A 17366-nucleotide genomic window follows, 5' to 3' on the forward strand; every position below is an offset into this window, starting at 1 on the left:
GTTGCATATCTGTTTTTTTAAATTAGAAATCTAACATTCTATTCATACTAAGTAAAACAAGTGGAATCAAAATGTCATAACTTTTTAGGCAAAAATTAAGTTTTCTAAAATTTATATATTATACATTTTATTTATGTATATTATACAAAAGCTTTTCTACTATGCCGATACAGGCTTGAGAAAGAATATCAAAAAAAGAAAGAGATGGAGAAATTGGAAAATATAAACTAAATGAAATGGAAACACTGAGTATGAAATAGAGTGAAACAAACTAGATAAAAGTAATAAAAGATCATCATATAGTCCAGTTTTTTTTATAATAATTTATTTTACTTTAATGGTTTCTATTACCTTATAAATGGCAAAAGTCTCAACAGTATTAGAACAGGCAAAAGAAATGAGCTAAGCTGCTGTAAAGGATCATGAAGACTATTTAAAGATCCACACATCAGAAAATCTGACGTCACATCAGTCCCCATCACTGAAATAATTTAAGCTGTGACGATGAACTATGTCTAGTAATGCCATGAACTATGTACACAAATGAGTCTTACTTTATAGTAACCCTTTGTGTGTGCTAAGTCCCTTCAGTCATGTCTGACTCTGTGCAACGCCAAGGACTGTAGCCTGTCAGCCTCCTCTGTCCATGGGATTCACCTTACTTGTACATTAACTGGATGATAACCCACCAACCTTGCACTTCCTAGTAAAAGTGGTTAATAGGTCAGAGCTTCCCTGGTGGCTCAGAAGGTAAAGAATCTGTCTGCAATATAGGAGACCCAGGTTCAGTCTGTGGGCTGGGAAGATCCCCTGGAAAAGGAAATGGCAACCCACAGTCCAGTTATTTTTAAACATGACTGCCCATTAGAAACATATCTGGACCTCTGGAGGGAATAAAGCAATACCTGGGCATTTGTATTTTTCAAAAATTGGAAGGTAATTCTGATATGCATCTGGATTTTAAAAAGTGATTACAGGTTTTTCTATTAAATGGTAGTTTTGGTGATAGAGAATTCTATAATTTTGCTGTTGACCAATCATGATACACTATGTGGGGTCTGTAGTTCAGTTAGTAAAGAATCTCTGCAATGCAGGAGACCTGGATTCAACCCCTGGGTCAGGAAGATCCCCTGGAAAAGGAAATGGCAACCCACTCCAGTATTCTTGCCTGGAAAATCCTCTGGACAGAGGAACCTGGTGGGCTGCAGTCCATGGGGTTGCAAGAGTCATACATGACAGACACCAAACCAATCATGATACAATAGTATTGAGTAATAGTTACACAATCACAATAATAAAAGATGTTCATCAGTTTTCGCAATCAATAGCCAGACAAAAATAAAAGATAATTACAGTTGCAGGCTGTAATGGGAACATTAACTTAACAATAAAAAATAATTACATACAACTTGAGGGCAGGGGGTTGGGGGAGTCGAGCGGATGTGGTAAGTGGAAGTAAGTACATGCACATGTTTTCATCTGCTCATCCAGTCTGTGTCTTTTGATTGGTGCATTTAATCCATTTATTGATGTGTATGATCTGTTACTGTTTTCTTAATTGTTTTGGGTTTATTTTCTGTAGGTCTTTTCCTTCTCTTGTGTTTCCTGCCTAGAGAAGCTCTTTGAGTATTTGTTGTAAAACTGGTTTGGTGGTGCTGAATTCTCTTAATTTTTGATTGTCTGAAAAGCTTTTGATTTTTCCCATTGAATCTGAAGAGTCTTGCTGGATAGAGTATTCTTGGTTTTATCTTTGTCTTTAATTTTTGTCAGTTTGAGTACTATGTGTCTTGGTGTGTTCCTCCTTGGGTTTATCCTTCCTGGGACTCTGTGCTTCCTGGACTTGGTTCACTGTTTCCTTTCCCACGTTAGGAAAGTTGTCAGCTCTTATCTCCTCAAATATTTTCTCAGGTCCTTTCTGTCTCTCTTCTCCTCCTGGGACCCCTATAATGCAAATGTTCATGCAAGTAATGTTGTCCCAGAGGTTTCTTAGGTTGTCTTCATTTCTCTTCATTGTGTTTTCTATATTCTGTTCTTTGGCAGTGATTTCCACCATTCTGTCCTCCAGATCATTTATTGATTCTTCTGCCTCAGTTATTATGCCGTGGATTCCTTCTAGTGTATTATTCATCTCTGTTTGTTTGTTCTTTAGTTCTTCTAGGTCTTTCATAAGCATTTCTTCTCCATTGTTTTCCCAACATCCTGGATCATCTTCACTATCTTTATTCTGGATTCTTTTTCTGGAAGGTTGCCTATCTCCATTTAGTTGTTTTTCTGGAGTTCTATCTTGTCCCTTCATCTGGGACATAACTTTCTGTTTTTCATCGTGATTAGTTTTCTGTAGTCTAATTTTCTGTAACAAAAATAAAAATATGTTGTTTTCTGTAGGACTGTGCTTCTTCTTGCTTCTTCTGTCTGCCCTCTGATGGATAAGGCTAAGAGACTTGAGTAAGCTTCCTGACGGGAGGGATGGGTGATGGGAAAAACTGATGCACAGAACCTTACTCAGTAAAGCTTTAACATTATCTGCTGATGGGTGGATTGCTGATGGGTAGTTGTTTGGCCTGAGGCAACTCAGCCCTGGGCTCTATCAGATCAGATCAGTCGCTCAGTCATGTCCGACTCTTTGCGACCCCATGAATCGCAGCACGTCAGGCCTCCCTGTCCATCACCAACTTCTGGAGTTCACTGAGACTCACATCCATCGAGTCAGTGATGCCATCCAGCCATCTCATCCTCTGTCGTCCCCTTCTCCTCCTGCCCCCAATCCCTCCCAGCATCAGTCTTTTCCAATGAGTCAACTCTTCGCATGAGGTGGCCAAAGTACTGGAGTTTCAGCTTTAGCATCATTCCTTCCAAAGAAATCCCAGGGCTGATCTCCTTCAGAATGGACTGGTTGGATCTCCTTGCAGTCCAAGGGACTCTCAAGAGTCTTCTCCAACACCACAGTTCAAAAGCATCAATTCTTCGGCGCTCAGCTTTCTTCACAGTCCAACTCTCACATCCATACATGACCACAGGAAAGACCATAGCCTTAACTAGACGGACCTTTGTTGGCAAAGTAATGTCTCTGCTTTTCAATATGCTATCTAGGTTGGTCATAACTTTCTTTCCAAGGAGTAAGCGTCTTTTAATTTCATGGCTGCAGTCACCATCTGCAGTGATTTTGGAGCCCCCAAAAATAAAATCTGACACTGTTTCCACTGTTTCCCCATCTGTTTTCCTTGAAGTGATGGGACCGGATGCCATGATCTTTGTTTTCTGAATGTTGAGCTTTAAGCCAACTTTTTCACTCTCCACTTTCACTTTCATCAAGAGGCTTTTTAGTTCCTCTTCACTTTCTGCCATAAGGGTGTGGTGTCATCTGCGTATCTGAGGTTATTGATATTTCTCCTGGCAATCTTGATTCCAGCTTGTGCTTCTTCCAGCCCAGCGTTTCTAATGATGTACTCTGCATAGAAGTTGAATAAGCAGGGTGACAATATACAGCCTTGACGTACTCCTTTTCCTATTTGGAACCAGTCTGTTGTTCCATGTCCAGTTCTAACTGTTGCTTCCTGACCTGCATACAAATTTCTCAAGAGGCAGATCAGATGGTCTGGTATTCCCATCTCTTTCAGAATTTCCCACAGTTTATTGTGATCCACAGAGTCAAAGGCTTTGGCATAGTCAATAAAGCAGAAATAGATGTTTTTCTGGAACTCTCTTGCTTTTTCCATGATCCAGCGGATGTTGGCAATTTGATCTCTGGTTCCTCTGCCTTTTCTAAAACCAGCTTGAACATCAGGAAGTTCACGGTTCACATATTGCTGAAGCCTGGCTTGGAGAATTTGAGCATTACTTTACTAGCGTGTGAGATGAGTTCAGTTGTGCGGTAGGATTAACTGGTGAACTCCAAGAGGGTTTACGCCAAGGGGGACCTTCCTGGCTTAATGCTGCCAGTGTCTCCGTCCCTGTGGTGAGCCCCCGCTGACCCACACTTCACAGGATACGCTCCAGCACTAGCAGGTATTTTTGGTTCAGTCTCCTGTGGGGTCACTGCTCCTTTCCTCTGGGTCTTGGTGTGCAGAAGACCTTGTTGGTGTGCTCCAAGACTGGAGTCTCTGTTTCCCCCAGTCCTGTGGAAGTCCTATAATCAAATCCCGCTGTCCTCAAAGCCAGATTCCATGGGGGTTCCCAGTCCTTTTGTCGGATCCCCAGGTTGGGAAGTCTGATGTGAGGTTCAGAACCTTCACAGCAGTTGGATAACTTTGCTATTACTGTTCTCCCGTTTGTTCGTCACCCATCCGGTGGGTATGGGATTTGATTTTGTCGTAATTGTGCCCTGCCTACAATCTCACTGTGGCATCATCTTTGTCTTTGGACAAGGGGTATCTTTTTTTGGTGGTTCCAGCATCCTCCTGTGGAGGAGGAGCTAGTTGCAGTTTTGCAGTTTTGGTGTTTTCACAGGAGGAGATGAGCACATGTCCTTCTACTCCGCCGTCTTGAATCGGAAGTCCATGATGTATGATCTTTTCAAGGTGTTGTTAGATTCAGTTTGCTAGTATTTTACTGAGAACTGTGCATTAATATTCATCAAAGGTATTGGCCTGTGGATTTCTTTTTTGGTAGTGTCTTTGTCTAATTTTAGTATCAGGGTTATGGTGGCCTCATAGAATGTCTGGGAGTTTTCCCTCTTAAGTCCACATTTTCTGATTTTGATGTCCTCTTTTCCATCTTTGTGTTTATTCTTTTACTGTTCTTTTTGTTGTTGTTGTTCATATTGATTGTAACTTTCAGAAAATTTTATTTTTTCTTTTAATTTGTATACTGGCTTATTTAAATGATTTACTTGAGAATTGTGATTTTCTCTTTCTTATAGCTGCTTGATTTTTTTTCCTTTTTTATTTAGAGAAGACTTCAATATTTCTTTTAGAATAGGTTTAGTATTGTATTCTTTCAGTTTTTGCTTGTGTGAGAAATTCTTTCTCTCTCCTTATATTCTAAATGATAATCTTGCTGGGTAGAGTATTCTAGGTTGCAAATTTCTCTCTATCAGTACCTTGATTGTATCTTGCCACTTCTGGCCTCTGCAGCATTTCTGTAGAGAATCAGCTGATAGCCTTACAGGGTTTCTCTTGTAGTTAACTTTTGTTTTCCTCTTGCTGCCTTGAAGAAGAATCCATACTCTCTTTAACTTTTGTTATTTTAATTATAATATGTCTTGGTATACGTCTGTTTTGGATTCAACTTATTTGGGACCCGTTAATGCTTCCTTACCTGGATTATCTGTTTCATTCGTGAGGTTTGGGAAATGTTTAGCTATAATTTCTTCAAATACATTTTTGATTTGTTTCTTCTCTTTCTGGAATCCCTATTATGTGTAGATTGGCACGCTATATTTTATATATATATATATTTCCCATAGGTTTCTTGTATTGCTTTCAGTTTTCTTTTTTCCATTTGGCTTTCTGCCTGATAGTCTGATTGGATAATTTCCATTATTCTTTCTTCCAGATCACATGTTCATTCTTCTGCATTATTTAATCTGCTATTTATTGCCTGTAGCTTGGGTTTTGTCTCAGCAAATGAGTTTCCTAATTTTTCTTGGCTTCCCTTTCTAGTTTCTTTTTACAGTAGTCCACATTTCTATTGATAGCCTTTCTTAATTCCTTGATTACTTTCATTGCTTCCTTTTTGAACTTGGTGTCTGTTAAACTGAAGAGATTTGTTTCATGGTTTGTTCTTTCAGGGGAATTCTCTTGATCTTATAACTGGTAGTGGTAACTTTGCTTTTCTCTTTTACTTATATTTCTTACTCTATGAGTTTATGAAAAACAGTTTTCTGCTGTGGTCTTTGAGGGGTCTTTTTGTGGGAGCATCCCTTGTAGTCTCCAAGTTTTAACATTTTTGGTGTGAGGGCTGTTTTTAGTATGGATGCCTGCTACCTCTTTCCTCAGTGTGTGCTGACTTTTATCCCCTTGATAAAGGGGTGTACCTCGTGTTGTGACCAGAGCCTGCACTGGAAGTTGAGCGTGGCCACCTCTGCTCTGTGGTTGTCATAGCCCTGTTATGGGCAGAGTCTGCTCCTTAGTTGTAGGAATGAAAGTGAAAGTCACTCGGTCGTGTCTGACTCTTTTTGACCACCTGGACTTTACAGTCCATGGAATTCTCCAGGCCAGAATACTGGAGTGGGTAGCCTTTCCTTTCTCCAGGGGATCTTCCCAACCCAGGGATCAAATCCAGGTCTCCCGCATTGCAGTCAGATTCTTGACCATCTGAGCCACAGGAAGCCCAGGAATACTGGAGTGGGTACCCTATCCCTTCTCCAGCAGATCTTCCCAACCCAGGAATTGACCGGGGTCTCCTGCGTTGCAGGCAGATTCTTTACCAACTGAGCTATCAGGGAAGCCCATAGTTGTAGGAGTAGAAGCCCTCAGTTTCTGAGCTGTGCTGTAAGGTAGATGGGATTGGAGCATTCCCATTGGTAGAGGAGCCACTGAGTATTCCTCTGCTGGAGCTGTCCACTGGGGAGTGTGCTTTGTGGTGTCACCTAAAACCTATTGTGTAAGCTCACAAAGTACACTGTTGCTGGCACTGTCCTCATCCCTGATTCAACTGTGGGAATGCTGATTGTAGGCCCTGGTGTCCCTCAGGCACTGCATTTACAAAACTACCGGTGTGTATCTACCAGCTCAGATCCAGTGAAGTCTGGTACCAGGACCAGAGTAATTGCAGTGTGGGAACTATGGAAGCAGCTCAGACCCTGGCCCAGCCTCCATGTGCATACCCCATGTGCATACACAGCCCACATCTGCTAAGGCCAGACCTGTCCTAGCCTTGGGGGCACCCATTGTCTACTTGGATGTCCCACAGATACTGAGTATAAAAAGCTGGCAGCCTCGCCCCTTTTCTTGATTAATCTTTTGCTTGATTGTTGCAGGCCTTTTTAGTTGTTCAAGATGGTTGTGTAGTTGTTTGTGGTAGTTTTTCTTTCTCCTGTTGAGTTGTTATTTTTGTGGGGGGACGCCTTTAACGTTGCCATTCGAGACACATTTGACTATTACAGCCTTTGTGCAGTTTTCTGGGAGTTTATTTTTTGTATTCATTGTTGGGCCTCGTTTTTCTCTTTTTGGCAACACCTTACGACATGTGGGATCCTAGTTCCCTGACCAGGGATCGAACCTGTACCCCCTGCAGTGGAAGTGGGGAGTCTTAACCACTGGACCACTGGAGAAGGTCCCCAGACCTTGCTTTTATTAGGGAAAATCAAGTAAGAATGGAATCTGGTGAAGAAGTTAAACTGATAGATAGTAGTTTAGGTTCTGCATGTAATTTGTAATTAATATGAAAGAGTTTTATCATGTGGTATGTAGAGTTGACTTGTTAGTAGTTTTTTACTACAGATAAATCTGTCTACCACCTGTCTTTGTAACAGCCCACCAGCCAAGAATAGTTTTTTTGTTTTTGAATGGGATCAAATCAAATCAAAAAGAAAATATTATGTAACATGTTAAAATGATACAAAATTAAAATTTCAGTAACCAAAAAGTTCTGCTGAAACGTCGGTCTTTTATGTGTTGTCTGTGGCTACTTTTGTGCTATAATGGAAGAATTGAGTAGTTGGGAAAAAGACTGTATGAAATATTTACTATTTGGACGTTAACAGAAAAAGTTGTCACTCTCCTGTGTAAGTTATCCTGAGAACTATTTTAAATGGTCTTGTAAGGACCATACTTGTTTACAAATTCTGGTGTGTTATGTCAAAATATTGTTCATAAACACATCTCATATTTTAAGTTTTAATGAATTAAAACTAATTCATTAGTTAAATTAACTACAGATACAACTTTTCTGGTTAATGGGAAAGATGTTTATAGGTAGTCTGATACTCATATTGTTACTTGGTTAGCATTTCTTCTTACTCTCTTAATACTCTTCCTCGGTTTTCAGAAAGGTGGATAAAAAGTTCTGTGTTCCCATAATACTGTTACAGCATTTTTCATATATGTTTTGATTATTGTTCTGTCCTGTATCCCCCCAGTAAACTTACAACTTCAAGCTTGGGATTGTGTTGTCTTTATTTTGTATCTTTGAGTCCTGCTACAGTTTCTCATAAGTAGGTAAGCAACAAATATTTTTAGGAGGAAAAAATGAATATTCTGTTAGAGAAATATCTAAGTCATTTCTCATTCTTGATCCTCAAAGAGGAAAGAGATTAAATCTAGATGTATATTTTAGAGATGTAAATTAAAATAAATAGGGTCTTGCCAGAGACTGAATCAGTTGTAGGAAATTGTTATACATTCAAAATACTACTGGCCAAAACTGTTACTATCTTTTAACTCACCAAAGTATAGATTGTACATATTTATTACTTCATTGATTTTGTTTTTGGGCTGTGTCATCAACTATGTGATCACAAAAAACGAGGGTTAATTTTCTGTGGTCAGTAGAAAGATAATTTGAATTGCATTTACGTTATTGGAAATAGTATTTAAAGTCTTATTCAGAGGTTATTCTTGGAAGGGCAAATAATGTTAAAGCTTTGTCTATGATACGTAGTAGTATTTAAACCACATGGAAAAGGATATTTTGTATGTCACTTAAAATAATAATACACAAGGTAAAATTCTAAAAATATCTCTAGAATGGCAAGTGATACATCCTGTGTGCATTTTACAGTAAAGCTTATTTGTGATGTGAACATTCAAATTAGAAAATTCTACTTTTTCTTCATTTTAGTTTCTTCAAACAGTGTTTCAAAATTGAAGTGTTAAAAACTAAATTGTTCTTTAAAATTTTATGATTGCAAATTCTGAATACTGTCTACATTTTATTTGATATGTTTAAAATAGGTTTTGTCATTACTTTTCCTGATTAGTACAGTATAAATCTAAAAGTATTGTGTTGAAAGAGTTTATAATAACTTAGAAAAATTAAAAAAAAAATTTGGTTTTCAAAAATCCGCCTCTGGTGATATGCTCAGGTTTTTCTTTAAACTCTAGATCTTAGTTCAGAGTCCAAGCCCAGACTTTTTGCAGAGAGCAAGATGGTAGATACCCAAACTTTAGGAATCAGTCAGAATTGAGCTCAACAATTAATGATGTCCCATTGGAAATTTTCTGTTTTGGGTTTCTCAGTAGTAAAATGGAGGTTAATACCCCACCTATTAGCATTTTTTATGATTCCATTATATTACATGTAAAAGGTCTTGGCACATGGTTGAAGGTTTTCAGAAATGTTTTTTCCTCTAAACCTAAGATTCAAGTTGGTCCCAGTTTCTAAAGGGTCAAAGTTTTTCTTTAAAGATTCAAATACTGATCCACAAACATTGGGTTTTCAAGCTATGTGGGTCACCGATTAGCTCAGCATATTTACTTAACTTCAGTGGATTTAAGACCTGTGGGCTCTTCATCATTTGAGTTGGTGTTTGATCCTATTTGTTCACCAGAAACTTCAGATACATCATTTTCATAAATGCAACAGGTTTAGCATTGAGAATCTACATGGATAAACTGTGAAACTTGTTTTCTGGTTCCTTCCAGTTTGTATCAGGGTCCTCTTTAGCACATGCTGTAGCTTTCTTTTCTCAACAGATCTTTGTATTTTTATTTCTGATTCTGTGTGGGAATCATACCATACACCACTGAAGGGGACTAGTTAAATTTTTTGAATATTCCAAGTAGACTACTGGCAGCCAAAGGAGAAAATGCCCATTGGCTGTGGTTTTTAAATGAGCGTGACACTTTAGCAGGTACTTTGCACCTTTGTGCATGCAGCTGTTGTTTTCCCACTTACATGTAAGTAGGACTTAAAGCTGCTTTATGTTGCAGGGAGTAAAATGAAAGATACAAACTTTTACAATATCTCATTAGGTTATTTTTTTTATCTTTCATTTATTCACTCATTATTCAACAAATACTGAGCATTAACAATGTGCCAGACACTGTTTTAAGTACTGGGAATATAGTGACCCTCCTTTGAGTACTGTGGGGGAGGCTAACATTAAACTGGATACTCCACAATACCTATGTAACTACAGTTAAACTGAGGATTAGGAAGGGAAGTAGGGAATTCCCTGGCAGTCCAATGGTTCGGACTCTGTCATTCCCAGGGGCCTGGGTTTGATCCTTAGTCCAGGAGCTAAGATCCTACAAGCCACACTGTGCAATCCCCACCTCCCCCCGCCGCCCCCACCCCCGCCCCCACAAAGAAAGAAAGGGGGAGGGGGAGAGGAAAAGTACAGGGAACTTGGAGCTTGCATCCCAGGAAGACTTGATATAGTTTGGTGCTTACTTAGGGAGTTTTCCCTAAGAATGGGGAGACTGGGAATCCAAAGATTAAGTGTTAACTGGACATAAAAGAGATTGGGAGGGTAGTGGTGAGAGTGGGAGAAATGAATTTTCTTTTTCTTTGAATGTGTATCTTTTTTCTTTTTAAATTTTTTATTGAAATATGGTTACACTGTTGTGTTAGTTTAATGTGTACAGCAGAGTGACTCAGTTATACATGTATTTTTTAGATACTTTTCCATTATAGGTTATTACAACATGGTTCCATGTGCTGTACAACAGGTCCTTGTTGGTTATTTATTTTAGACATAGTAGTGTGTATATTTTAATTCCAAACTCCTACTTTATCTCCACTTCTCTTTCCCCTTTGGTAACCATAAATTTGTTTTCTGTGTCTGTGAGTCTATTTCTGTTTTGTAAATAAGTTCATTTGTATCAGTTTTTTAGATCCCACATGTATATGATATGATTGTTTTTTTGGCTTCACTAGTAAGATAATCTCTGGGTCCTTTCATGTTGCTGCAGATAGCATTATTTCATTCTTTTTATAGGGGGGAAAGGAACTAAAAGACCATTTTAGGCAGAGGAACAAGCTTGAGTAAAGGCTAAAAGGAACTACAGTAATTTAGTAATTGTGCAAAGTCTGTGAGCCTATGATTGAATCCTGGGCATCCTGAGAATCTGCCTTTCAGATTTCCTTTCTTTTTTTAATTCAGAGATAGATTGTGTACTCACATTGACTATGGTGAGAGGAAACTCTTTATACCAATGCCCAGATTTTCCTCTCTCTCTCATGATGCCTTCTAAATAAATTATTTGTTTCAGTTAAGATTTTAGAGCCATTCTTTTTTGTTTCCTGCTTGAAAATGGCATTTTACAACCTTATATGCTATAAAAGATTTATAGTGAAAAGTATTTAAATCAGCCAGTTTCTGTCCCTGGTAAATCAGTTTATCAGTTCTTATGTGTTATCCTTTGAGATATTTTATACATATATAAGCAAATGCATATACTATTCACTCCATTTTGTTTTTGTTTTTAAATAATGGTGATGCACACTATTACTTTTTTTAGTGTAAAAATATTTTAATAACTAGGTTTTTTTTTTAGAATTTTTATTTTATATTGGAGTACAGTTAGATTAACAATGTTGTGATTCAACTCATTTAGACTATTACAGAGTACTGATCAGAGTTCCTTGGGCTATACATCCTTGTTGGTTATCTATTTTCTTTCTTTTTTTTTCTTGGCCACATCACACAGCTTGTGGGATCTTAGTTCCCACACCAGGGATTGAACCCTGGGCCCTCCACAATGAGAGCACAGAGTCCTAACCACTGGACAGCCAGAGAGTTCCCTGTTTATTTTAAATATAATAATGTTTACATGTGAATTCCAAAGTTCCAGTTGGTCTGTCCCCCAATCCCCATAACCATAAATTCGTTATGTAAGGCCCTGAGTCTGTTTTGTAAATAAGTTAATTTATGTCATTTAAAAAAATTTCCTCATATAATCAATATCATATGTTTGAAATGGAATCTCATCCAGAACATCAGTATAGAACAGAAAAAAGATGGCACTGCTTTAATTTGGGATGGAGAAAAGGCATATTTTCTTCTTCCTCTCTTGGGCAGACCCTGAGGGACTCTTCAAGATACACTCTCTGAGGAACACAATTGAAACTACTTTTTGGATGGAGTTTCAGCACAAGGATTTTGAGAAGTCCAGAGGGAGAGATCACCTGAACCAGTAAATGTAAAATGTGTTGTTACTGGGGGAAACAATTGGTGTCACATATGGAGGAGGGCAAGGGGGAAAGAAGCCAGTCCACCTGTGTTTGGGCTGTCTTGAAACTATTTCTGTTCTTTAGAATAGTCTATTAATAGATAATAAATGTTAATTAAACGTTCCTTTAGAGATACATACTGAAGTATCATGAAGGAAAATATATCTGGGGATTTGCTTCAAAATAATCAAGATATGAGGTTTGTAGATCATCACAGCTTGTACCAAAATTCATGCATCCTGGGTCTCTCCATTGTATGAGAGGGCTAGTGTTGTAGGGTATTAAGACTGGAAAGGCAGCATAGCCTTAGGGAAAAGACACTAGAATAGAAGGCCACATAGTCTAGTCTTCTTGTTATCTTGAGGAAATCACTTAGGTATGGCAAAAAACATTGCCTTTTTTTTTTTTTTTTTAAGGTACATGGGGACATATAAAGTTAGATTGGGTAAAATTTGCCTTTTATTTATTTATTTATTTATGTTTTCTCCATGCCAGTTTTATTGCCCCCCCCCCCCCCTTTTTAAATTGCAGAAAGCTATACAAATTGTTTTACTGTGTTTTCTGAGGGCATCTTTGTTTTAAACTTGAGCTGACTCAAGTTTAGTACTATCCGTTAGTGACTTGTCTCCTTACAGTATTGATTAATTTCTCTTAACAGTATTGATTAATTTTGACTCATAAAGAAGTACAGTAAGGAGAACAGATGTCTTTTTTGAAGACACTGAGGCATCTTCTGTTAGTTGAATTATGATGTAAAGGTGTTGTGAAGAACGTTACCTGGTGAGAGTTTATGAGCAGAATCCCCTTATTGAATGAGAGAGTAAGGTCACTGATTGTGTTGAGGTTGAGTATAGTTACGGATACTAAAGGCTGATGTTTTTATTTGTTTTTCTGTGTTGTGATCTAGTGAAGAGAGTATGGGCAATTGAACAGAGCACAGACATGGCTCTGTTCGGCATTTGACCAGCTCACTTCCGATTTCTGAGCCTCAGATTCTACACCTAAAACAGATAGTAATTGATATCTGCCTCATTGTCACTATGAGGTTTAAAATAGAAAGAATATACATTTTCATTTTCTCCTACTTGAAGTATCAGAAAAACACTTCCTTTTTCTTGTGTGACTTTACATTGGAATTGTATAGTCAGTTACCTCTTGCTGGTGTCAGAATACCTTTTAAAAAAATTTTTCTTACATGTTCTCCCCCGCCAAAACAAACTCACTCAGGCCTATAATTACAATAAAATACTAGCTAGCTATATGGTTTGTTTTCAACCTTGGCTGTTCATCAGATGCACAACTAGATGCCAAAAACCTCACTTTGTATATATTGAATCAGAGTCTCCAGGCCTGTGGGTGGGTATGAGGGTCTGGCTAGGATTGAGAACCATTGATCTGCTTCTTCTGAAGCAGAAGCAGATCTGTAAAAGGCATAGACTAAAGCAGAAGTCAGAGGGAAAATAAGCCCCAGGTCATACCCAATAGTTACATGGTATAATGATGAATGGGAATCGTGGGGACATAATAGCTTCTCAAACAGTGAAAGAAAAATTTGTGGACAGAAAGACTGTGAAAAATGAAGTTGATTTATGTTGTGTTTTGGCACTAAGTTTTCTGTTGTAGCAAAAAGGCTTCTTGTCAGTGTTACGAAATTCTCCAGATTAAGAGTTCAAGGATATCTCCAAACTAATGTTTAAATCATTCAGTTCCAGTATAACGTACAGACATAATGGCATACATGCCATTTTCTTTTCTTGCATCAGGTCAGAGAGTATAGCTCTCCTCTCTCGTTCTAGCCTTTTGGGGTTGTAGAAGGCTGCATCCTTTCAGGCCTGTCTTCTGCACTGTTATCAAACCTGTTTTATTGTGGGTTTGAGAATTTTTATGGCATAAAGTCAAAGGTCTGGGCTAAGCAGGAATGCCTTGGCCTGCATGTTTCTGTTCTACCTTGTGAGCAGGCTGCCCTTTGTGAGCAGCTTCATGCTACATCCAGGTGGGGCTTCCACTGATAGTCTCCTAGCCTCAGCCTTAATTACTGTGTGGTCCTCAATACACCTGTTTCCATGACTAACCTAGCAGCTGCTCTGCTTTCCAGCTTTCAGTGGACCAGTTCCCTGCTTTTCTGCTGTCCTTTTCCAAGATTTCAGTGATTCTCTTTGATCTATTGTCAATGACTTTCTCTTTGATCTTTTGTTTCTGATATTTAGCCAATAAACAAGAGGTCATTTCTTACTCATAACAATTAAGTTGTACACAATAATCTTTAGTCTTTTGCCTCAGCTTGCTGTAGGTTAAAATTGTAATGCTGCCAGATATCGTTTATCTAACTACTCTTTGCTAGATTTTTTTTTGCTACCTGGGTCCCAGATCCCCTTTTTTTCTCAGTGAAAGTTAATAGACGTAGCTCTGACTGCCCTCTGCAGTGTAGAGAGGATTGGTGAGAGGAGACTTAAGGACTGCAGTTCACTCCTTTGTTCTGTGATTGGTATGGTGAAGTAGGGATGCTGACTTCTAATCCCCACCTTTTGTTAAAGCTCTCTACACTTCTGACAGGATCACTCTTTGTCTCTCTTTCCTGGTCTGCTGTAAATACGGGATAATAAAAACTGTGCTGCCTACCTCACCTGGTTGTTTTTGAGATTCATATGATAAAATGGATGTTAAAAGAGCTTTGACAACTAGAATACACACAAACATTTATTTGACTGTAGCTGTGAGCAAGGTGGGAGTAAAGCAGATGCTTAAAGTAGTATTTTACTTTCTATTCTAGAGTTGAACATTTCCTTTACAGTTCTGGTTGATACTGGGAAAGGAAATCACAATTCTCATAAGATAGAAGAATTGTAATCACTGACTAAAAATAGCTATCATTTATTTTTGATTTCTTGTACCGAATTAAAAACAGTATTAGAGTTGTTCAGCCTCCTACAAAATTGGAGGTATTATCCTACTTTCACAGGCAGAGAAACAAACTGCCAACTAAGAGAGGTAGAGTAACTCTTCAGAGGCTCACAGGTGGTTTAAGAGCATAGCAGGAGTTAAGCCCGTACATTTCTGTTATGCTGACTGGCAGTGTATTTAATTCTTCATTTAATTATAAGCAAATGTATATGAAGGATTAAGACTTTAAATTTAGTCACTCTAAGTTCAGTTCAGTTCAGTCACCTAGTCGTGTCCAGCTCTTTGTGACCCCGTGAACCGCAGCACACCAGGCCTCCCTGTCCATCACCAACTCCCGGAGTTCACCCAAACCCATGTCCACTGAGTTGGTGATGCCATCCAACCATCTCATCCTCTGTCGTCCCCTTCTCCTCCTGCCCTCAATCTTTCCCAGCATCAAGGTCTTTTCAAATGAGTCAGCTCTTCTCATCAGGTGGCCAAAGTATTAGTGAATTACAAATGCACAGAATAGTATAGCTATTTATCTTGTTACCCTACTTATCTCATAGTCATGGACAAGTCATTTGGTCCCTCTGTCTTTCACAGTCTCTTTGGGAATAGTTTATCCCTCAGAGAGGACACTCATTTTTAATAAGTTCTAGAAAGTGAAAGGCAATGGCACTCCACTCCAGTACTCTTGCCTGGAAAATCCATTGGACAGAGGAGCCTGGAAAGCTACAGTCCATGGGGTTGCTAAGGGTTGGATACGACTGAGCCATTTCACTTTCACTTTTCACTTTCATGCATTGGAGAAGGAAATGGCAACCCGCTCCAGTGTTCTTGCCTGGAGAATCCCAGGGATGGGGGAGCCTGGGGGGCTGCCGTCTATGGGGTCACACAGAGTCAGACACGACTGAAGTGACTTAGCAGCAGCAGCAGCAGAAAGTGAAAGTCGCTCAGTCATGTTCGACTCTTTACGACCAAATGGACTACACAGTCCATGGAACTCTCCAGGCCAGAATATTGGAGTGAGTAGCCTTTCCTTTCTCCAGGGGATCTTCCCAACCCAGGGATCAAACCCAGGTTTCCCACATTGCAGGCAGATTCTTTACCAGCTGAGCTACCAGGGAATCTTAATAAGTTATAATACTATGTAAATTATCTAATAGCATCGGAATTGTGTTTCTATTTAAATATTTTTAGGTCAGTTATTTTGCATTTGAAATATTTCTCTAAACATAGTGTTAAATGGAGGTTAAGTGCCTGTGCTGCCATATTAATTCTTAAAATAATTGAAGTAATTCCTTTGCAAAGAAACACAGTGAATAATAATATAGCAGCTGCTTTTAAGTTGTAACTTTGTGTTAGGCCCTTTATAACTTTGTAAGTTTGACTTCAGAGAGTCAATGTTTTTTAAATTTATTAATTAATTTTGGCTGTCCTGGGTCTTCCTTGCTACATAGGCTTTTCTCTAGATACGGAGAGTTGGGGTTACTCTTTAGTTGTGCTGCACGGGCTCCTCATTGTGACGGCTTCCCTTGTTGTGAAACACAGGCCCTAGAGTGTGCGGGCTTCAGTAGTTGCAGCATGTGGGCTCTAGAGCACAGGCTCAGTAGTTGTGGTATATGGGCTTAGTTGCTCCATGGCATGTGGAATCTTCTCACATCAGGGATCGAACCCATCTCTCGCATTGGCAGACGTATTCTTTACCACTGAGCCACCAGGGAAGCCCCAGAAAATTTCTGTATAGCATTCAAATGTATTTGTTGTTCTTCAGTCGCTCATTCATGTCCCAACTCTTTGCAACCCCATGGGCTGCAGCACGCCAGGCTTCCTTGTCCTTCACTATCTCCCAGAGTTTGCTCAAACTCATGTCCATTGAGTCAGTGATGCCATCCAGCCATCTCATCCTCTGTTGTCCCCTTGTCCTGCCTCCAGTCCCTCCCAGCATCAGGGTCTTTTCCAATGAGTCAACTCTTCGCATGAGGTGGCCAAAGAACTGGAGTTGCAGCTTTAGCATCAGTCCTTCCAATGAACACCCAGGACTGGTCTCCTTCAGAATGGACTGGTTGGATCTCCTTGCAGTCCAAGGGACTCTCAAGAGTCTTCTCCAACACCACAGTTCAAAAGCATCAATTCTTTGGCGCTCAGCTTTCTTCACAGTCCAACTCTCATATCCATACATGACCACTGGAAAAACCATAGCCTTGACTAGACGGACCTTTGTTGTCAAAGTAATGTCTCTGCTTTTGAGTATGCTATCTAGGTTGGTCATAATTTTCCTTCCAAGGAGTAAGCGTCTTTTAATTTCATGGCTGCAGTCACCATCTGCAGTGATTTTGGAGTCCCCAAAAACAAAGTCTGACACTGTTTCCACTGTTTCCCCATCTATTTCCCATGAAGTGATGGGACCAGATGCCATGATCTTC

The 17366-nt window shown here is 39.2% G+C and overlaps 1 protein-coding gene across 27 annotated transcripts in view; it reads left to right on the plus strand.

The window, feature by feature from the left end:
• NSD1 (nuclear receptor binding SET domain protein 1) overlaps window positions 1-17366 on the plus strand; it is a 149251-nt gene that overhangs the window by 34921 nt on the left and 96964 nt on the right. For 2 of the 27 annotated variants that reach the window (XM_055551193.1, XM_055551209.1), the window contains one exon: window positions 11906-12026. The exons of 24 other annotated variants lie outside the window; for them this stretch is intronic. The gene's annotated coding sequence lies outside the window, so the exon portion shown is untranslated. The remainder of the gene's footprint in view (window positions 1-11905; window positions 12027-17366) is intronic. One more of the 27 variants, XM_055551201.1, reaches the window with a different exon arrangement.

Source organism: Bubalus kerabau, chromosome 1, assembly GCF_029407905.1.
Source record: "Bubalus kerabau isolate K-KA32 ecotype Philippines breed swamp buffalo chromosome 1, PCC_UOA_SB_1v2, whole genome shotgun sequence".
Lineage (NCBI taxonomy): Eukaryota > Metazoa > Chordata > Mammalia > Artiodactyla > Bovidae > Bubalus > Bubalus kerabau.